Genomic DNA, 7751 nt, shown 5'->3' with positions numbered 1-7751 from the left:
CACTGCCATCTACTGTCACCAACTCACTCAGTTCATATTCACACTCTCAGCCACTTTAACAGGCTCAAGTGTTTTTGAACAGGTGTGTATATATCTATATCTATATTGTAAGGAAGTGGACTCCCTTATCATTTGTATTATAACAGCACTTTAGGAGCATCCTGGCACTTTATTAAAAGCACTTTAACTAGCACTTTGTTTAGCGTCACACTTTAAGCTTAGAGTTGCACATCAATAACATTTGCACACAAGATGATTAATTGTTGTGGTTTAAAATGTTTGTATATATTTATTTAGTAAAATGGTTTAGTCCAGGGGTGTCGAACTCCAGATGTGTCCTTGATCCATCACAGCTGATTTAAAAGCCTAAATGACCTCCTCAACATGTCTTGGAGTTCTCCAGAGGTAATGGTAATGAACTCATCATTGAAAATACAGGGTGACGTCACAGAATAGATGTGGTAAACTGAAAAGAGAGGGCGGAGCCTGTAATCTCATATAGGCAAGGCAAAACGCCTTTAGAAGAGCGTATATAGCTATGAACAGAAGTTCAAACCCTTCAACAAAGTGACTGTAAATTCTCAACTAAGAAATACAAATTCAAACATAAAGATAACACAGCCACGAGTCATCTGATAAATGCCACAGCAAACACTGTGAGGCTGAACGTTCCTGAACGTTACAAAAACTACATTACTAAAGAACAGTGGCAGAAATTTCAGGCAGCTCACCCAGATCTATACCCTCTATAGATTCAATATGCACACACACCCGTTCTCTGCTAGCCATCGGGGCGGGGGGGCTGGGAGGAGATGTTGGCTGTCCGATTGGCCTCCCTGCTGCTGCGGACCCTGGGACGGTCCGCTTGCCTCCACCCCGGGGGGAAGGGTAACATCTCTTGGGTCTGGGTGCTGTTTCCCCCTCTGGGGGCGAGGGTACCTGGACCCGGGGTATAGAGTATGTTTGGGGAGTGTGATTGTGTGTACATGTCCATTTATGTCAATCCTTACGTTGGGTGAGTGCTGAGTGTTTGTATATGTGTGCATGAGGGTGGGATGCATGTTTGTGTCTGTGTGTGCCTGTTTGTCTGTGTCTGTATGTCAGGTCGGGTCTTAGACTCCACCTCTCTGGGAACTCCCAGGCCCTCCAAGGCCTGTCTCCCCTCACCACACTCCCTGCCGGTGACTGATGCCCTCAGGGGTCGGTGCGTTGGTGGTTCTTGGTGTCCAGGGCTGGGCGCTCAGGTATGTACCAGCTCACTCCCGGTGGCTACCTGGCGGGGCCTGGCGCCTGTTGCTCGGTCAGGCCTCTTCCGGGGTGCAGGGGGCCCTCCAGCCTCTGGGCCTGCGGCTCGGTTCACTCTGGCACAGCTGACTGCCGGCAGAGCCGGCGGGCACGCCACTGCAGCCCCCTCTAGCTTCTGCTCAGTGGCTACTGGGTGACGCCTCGTCTGGGGATCCTCAGCCCTTCCCATGAGGGTGGCACGGATGCCCCTCTGGTGGTCCTCCTTGGGCTCTCGCACTCTGGGGCCTCTGGATGTCTGGGGCCTGGATCTCCTCCATGCCTGCTTCATGCCCTGGGGGACGGGGCTATGGCTCGCTACACCCTCTCAGACCATTACATGTGGAAACCATTTGAATACAAGCGCGCTGATCCACAGGTGTGCACACGCGTGTTCACTGCTCGTAGACTTAAATTACACCTTTCTTGGCTGCTACTTCAAAGCACATTGTGCGCTGTCGGTCCTGCGTGCTGCACAACAACATTGAATATTCAGTATTTACTGCTGTTTACACTTAGCTAGATTAATGCGATGGTGTTGTGTTTAGTATGTTGCTTTGGTTTTGTTTGTTTTTTGCTTGTTTTCTATTCTTCTTCTCTCAACAGGTGATCCAGGAGATTTTTCTTTCTCCCCCCCCCCTCTCTCACTGTCCCTCTCCCCTTCTGTTTTTCTTTTCCTTCCTCTTCCTCTCTCCCTTTCCTATCCCTCACTCATGTCTGTCCCGTCTGTAACAACTGAAAATAAAATATAATAAATAATAAAAACAAAGGTCGATCAAATGGACCAATACGGCAATGCCACGATGATCCATTTGGCAAAGTAAATCCGTTGGGTATCCTTGTTGGTCCTCAGACAACAATTCTGACGGCTAAAGAACCAAATGGGACAGGCCAAAAAAAACATAGATTCAATATGCAACATGTTGGACCTGTGCTCGGATTTGGCAGGTGTAGCACTGAGGCCCGCCCAGGAAACAACCCCCCATAAACCAGTGGCCCTCCCTGCTAAAACCTGTCACTGCAAGGGACATATGCCCCGAAAATATAACAACATGAGGAAATTACCTTGCTTTAACGATTGGAGCCTGATTCCCATAAATATCCACCCAAAAGCAAAAGAAGACAACAAGACTGCCTCGAGTAATCCAGACCCTGTCAGCAGTGATGACACAGCAACCTCTACAGAAGTCACAGCACAAAACATCAAAAATGGGGGATCAGTCATTGTGAACAAAGGGTTAACCAATTTAATATCTACCAACTAGAACTGCAAAAATACTGATTTTTGGTGGGAAACTGTCTGGAAGAACTTGCTATGCAGGTTGTAAAAAAGTCAGGCCAGGTTATTAGTCAGGACAGTTTCTGCCATCACCAACAACCCAAATCTGTGCTGAACTCACGATGAATCTTATAAAATCACCTTAGAGAAGTTCAAAAACTCCCACAAGGGGATTTTCAAAGCCCTCTGTAAAAGGTGGAAACATGCAAAAAGAATTCTGGAATTCATGGAATTGGATTGTCCAGACCACAGCATCACAATCGTAACATTTTCATAGACGAGGCAGCCAAACCATCTAAAAAGTCCCATACCTTGTTTTTTCGCATTTACAGGCCGAATGTTCACCAGGAAACGAAATAAGGTTTCTGTAATGTAGGGAGATCTTGATATAGACTCAAAACATGTTTATAAAACTAATTAGAGACTTTAAATTGGCTGGTTATAAATCATGATAGCTCTTTAATCGAGTCATTTCTGAAAACCATGACAGGTTGCAGCAGATGGCCCCGCCCCTCCCTGGTTCTGCTGAAGGTTTGTTCCTGTCAAAAGAGAGTTTTTCCTTCCCACTGTCGCCATGTGCTCGCTCAGAGGGGTTCGTCTGTTGGGTTTTCTTTTAATACTGAGGCAACAAACTCACAGTAATACATAAAGTTGTTACCTTACAGTATGAAGCGCCTTAAAAAGACCATCATTTCATTTCCTTTGGCGTGATACAGTTTGAAGTGAATTGAACTACCAACATAACTGATTCAGCACTTCAAGTTAAAATCAATAGAAAAAGGAAGATTTTTCGCCTGATTTCTGTTCGTTTTTATTTCTTGTGTGTTGAATTTGTGCTATTTAACCTACTTCCTGTTTCCTGCTAACGTGTAACCTTTTTTGAACACTAAACATGGCAGAATACATACACAGATACATTTAATAAAGGAGAATGTGACAGTTTGTTTCAAAACACACTCTCATTTATGTGTTAATGTTTTTTAAAAAAGAGGGAAAAGAAACGAGCCATGTCATGTTTGGGCTGTGTGCAGGCAGGAGAAAAACGCAAAAACAAAACTCACCACACAGGAATTAAACTCAAAAAGCTGCTTTATTGCAGAACGGCACAAAAACATCAAACTAAACTGGGACACAGGGAAACACAGCCATGAGGGAGACTACGACACTGACAAAGAGAAACACAGGGCTTAAATACAGGGATGAGACACAGAAGGAGAGCACAGCTGGGAGTGATCAGGCTGGACGAGACAAGGGAAGCAAAACTAGACTGAACTACCTTCAAAGTAAAACAGGAAACACACTGACTGAACTCTAGACATGCAAACTGAGCAGCAACTGGGGAGACAGAACATAGGAAGCTGAAACATGGGACAGAAAGGTGCAGTAGACACAGCATGGAACACAGGGAAGCCACATTATAAAACCTAAGAACTAAACCTGTGATAACCAGAACTGAAACCACAGGGAAATAACAAACACAGTACAAAGGACTCAAAACATAAACCATCAGAAAGACCCAGAACTGTGAGAAGCCAGCAGAGTTTATTACTGTTATCAGACAAGAATATAACCAATTTTTAAATGTTTATATAAGAAATGTTGTCATTTGACAAGGTGATTAAGTTAAATGTTTTGGGTTTACTCAGCTTTAAACGAGACAATTTCCTCAAATTAAGATGTGATAAAGATAAATGCTAAACATCGACATGGAAGAGAAGGATACAGGATGCAGCTCCTTTGGAACTTCACAGCCACCTTAATAAGGCTGCTGCCCCTCACTGGCCCACAGGACACTGATCCATGTCTCAGCCTTGGCTCTTTCTCACTCCCCCTGAAGGGGTCAGGGAATGTTCAGGGTCGCTCAGAAGGATGCAGGAGATGTCTCCTGTGATGTCTCCTGTGATGTCTCCTGTGGGGAAGCTGTGGGGATGGAGCAGAAGAGGTAGGCAGAAGGTGGAGGGGGCAGAGCCACAGAAATAGTGGAGGTGGAGGGTGCAGCAGCAACTCCAGGAGTGTAAAGATCACCCAAGTGCAGAGAACAACAAGCAAAAAGGCCAGAGCACAAGGTGGAACTCAACACTTACATATACAAACAGTTAAACATGTACAGTAACATATGCATCACTTATAACACTGATTAAAGTGAGTCAGAACTGATTCATACTCACATTCATACTCTGATGCGTTCATGTGTGAATGTGTGTGAATGTAGATTAGTTTGCACTTGGGTTTAGAAGTGCTTGTATGAGTGGGTGTGATTGGGTGAATGAGGCATGTTGCATAGAGCGCTTTGAGTAAAAAGCGCTGTACAAGAATCAGTCCATTTACCATTTAACTAGAAGAGCATCTTTTGGTGCAGATGCCCATAAACTGTGCTGGGGGTAACATTTTTTCAAATGGTGATCATTTCAAGTGCAAAGTTTGTCAGCACAGTGGCACAGTGGTTAGCACTGTTGCTGCACAGCAAGCAGGTCCTGAGTTCAATTCCACCATCAGGCCAGAGCCTGTCTGCGTGGAGTTTGCATGTTCTCCTCATGTTTGCGTGGGTTCCTTCTGGGTACTCCAGAGACATGCAGTTTGTAGGGATGGGTTAATTGATTGTGTGTGAATGGTTGTCTGTCTCTGTGTGTTAGCGACACACTAGCAACCTTTCCAGGGTGTACCTTGCCTCTCGCTCTATGACAGCTGGGATAGGCTCCAGCGCCTTGAAAAGGATAAGTGGAAGCAAATGGATGAAGTTTCTCTCAGAGCAACAAATACTGGCAAGTATTTGTGTTTTGACAAAGTGTTTCTGTACAGACTTTTAATCTGATTTAGTTCTGAGCTCAGATAAAATAATTATTGTGGGTGATTTTAACATCCATGTAGATGCTAAAAATGACAGCCTCAACATGGCATTTAATCTGTTATTAGACTCAATTGGCTTCTCTCAAAATGTAAAAGAACCCACCCACCACTTTAATCACACTCTAGATCTTGTTTTAACATATGCATAGAAACTGAACATTTAACAGTGTTTCCTGAAAACCCTCTCCTGTCTGATCATTTCCTGATAACATTTACATTTACAATAATTGATTACACAGCGGTAAAGAGTAGACTTTATCAAAGTAGATGTCTTTCTGAAAGCGCTGTAGCTAAGTTTAAGAATATAATCCACCCACTGTTATCATCTCCAATGCCCTGTACCAACACAGAGCAGAGAAGCTATCTGAACGCTACCCCAACAGAGGTCGATTGTCTTCTTCTTCTTCACACACTGAGGTTAATTATGGAGTTCCACAGGGTTCAGTGCTAGGACCAATTCTGTTTACATTATACATGCTTCCCTTAGGCAGCATCATTAGAAGACATAGCATACATTTTCACTGCTATGCAGATGACACCCAGCTCTATCTGTCCATGAAGCCAGATAACACACACCAATGAGTTAAACTGCAGGAATGTCTTAAAGACATAAAGACCTGGATGGCCGCTAACTTTCTGCTTCTTAATTCAGATCAAACTGAGGTTATTGTACTCGGCCCTGAAAAGCCTAGAAATATGGTATCTAAGCAGATTCTTACTCTGGATGGCATTACCTTGGCCTCCAGTAACGCTGTGAGGAACCTTGGAGTCATGTTTGACCAGGACATGTCCTCCAACGCACATATTAAACACATATGTAAGACTGCTTTCTTCCATTTGCGCAACATCTCTAAAGTTAGAAATATCCTGTCTCAGAGTGACGCTGAAAAACTAGTTCATGCATTTATTACTTCCAGGCTGGACGACTGTAATTCATTATTTTCAGGATGTCCTAAAAACTCGCTGAAAAGCCTTCAGCTAATCCAAAATGCTGCAGCAAGAGTCCTGACAGGGACTAGAAAGAGAGAGCAGATTTCTCCTGTTTTGGCTTCCTGTTAAATCCAGAATTCAAAATCCTGCTCCTCACATACAAGGTCTTAAATAATCAGGCCCCATCTTATCTTAATGACCTTGTAGTACCATATCACCCTATTAGAGCACTTCGCTCTCGCTCTGCAGGCCTACTTGTTGTTCCTAGAGTATTTAAAAGTAGAATGGGAGGCAGAGCCTTCAGTTTTCAGGCCCCTCTTCTGTGGAACCAGCTTCCAGTTTGGATTCAGGAGACAGACACTATCTCTACTTTTAAGATTAGGCTTAAAACTTTCCTTTTTGCTAAAGCATATAGTTAGGGCTGGACCAGGTGACCCTGAATCCTCCCTTAGTTATGCTGCAATAGACGTAGGCTGCCGGGGGATTCCCATGATGCATTGAGTTTTTCCTTTCCAGTCACCTTTCTCACTCACTATGTATTAACAGACCTCTCTGCATTCAATCATATCTGTTATTAACCTCTGTCTCTCTTCCACAGCATGTCTTTATCCTGTCTTCCTTCTCTCACCCCAACCAATCACAGCAGTTGGCCCCGCCCCTTCCTGAGCCTGGCTCTGCTGGAGGTTTCTTCCTGTTAAAAGGGAGTTTTTCCTTCCCACTGTCGCCAACGTGCTTGTTCATAGGGGGTCATATTGTTGGGTTTTTCTCTGTATCTACTGTATAATATAAAGCGCCTTTAGGCGACTTTGTTGTGATTTGGCGCTATATAACTAAAATTGAATTGAATTGCAGTTTGACATACAGTGTGTCTTTCATATTTCCCAGTGAAATAAGAGGGTCAGTCAGATGGACGAGATGAGGAGGAAGAAGAGAGGTAAGGACTGCTGTGTTTGAGAAACTGGAAATTTAAAGCTTTTTTAAAAAAAAAAATCAGATACTGGATCCATATATAAAAATAAAATGCTATGCAAAACAAACAGAGGTATGTTAACTGTGTAATTCAAAGGTTGGATCAAAATACTGACCTTTATGACTTTGAGTACATTTTAGAGCCTGTACTTTTTAAAATTAAATTAAATTGTTCTTAAGTTAAAAACATGAGGTCTGTACTTTTGCCACTGCTGCGGCTCCGCCTTTGACCTTTGAGTACTGTTTTCCGCTGTTGCGGTCATGAAATCTTTTACATTAGGCTGCAGAAACAGTTGTAGTCCGTAGGACCGTCCTAAAAGACAGCGAGAGAGAAAATAAGGACTCTTTTAGTAACGGAAGGAAAGTACGTGCGCTCTTTTATGCCACATTTTCCGTTTTCGGGCAGCGATGAGCACCATCGACAGGTCTCAAAGCGCTGCCAAAT

This window comes from Rhamphochromis sp. 'chilingali' (genome assembly GCF_963969265.1).
Source record: "Rhamphochromis sp. 'chilingali' genome assembly, chromosome: 1".
Lineage (NCBI taxonomy): Eukaryota > Metazoa > Chordata > Actinopteri > Cichliformes > Cichlidae > Rhamphochromis > Rhamphochromis sp. 'chilingali'.
This window is presented reverse-complemented; position numbering follows the sequence as displayed.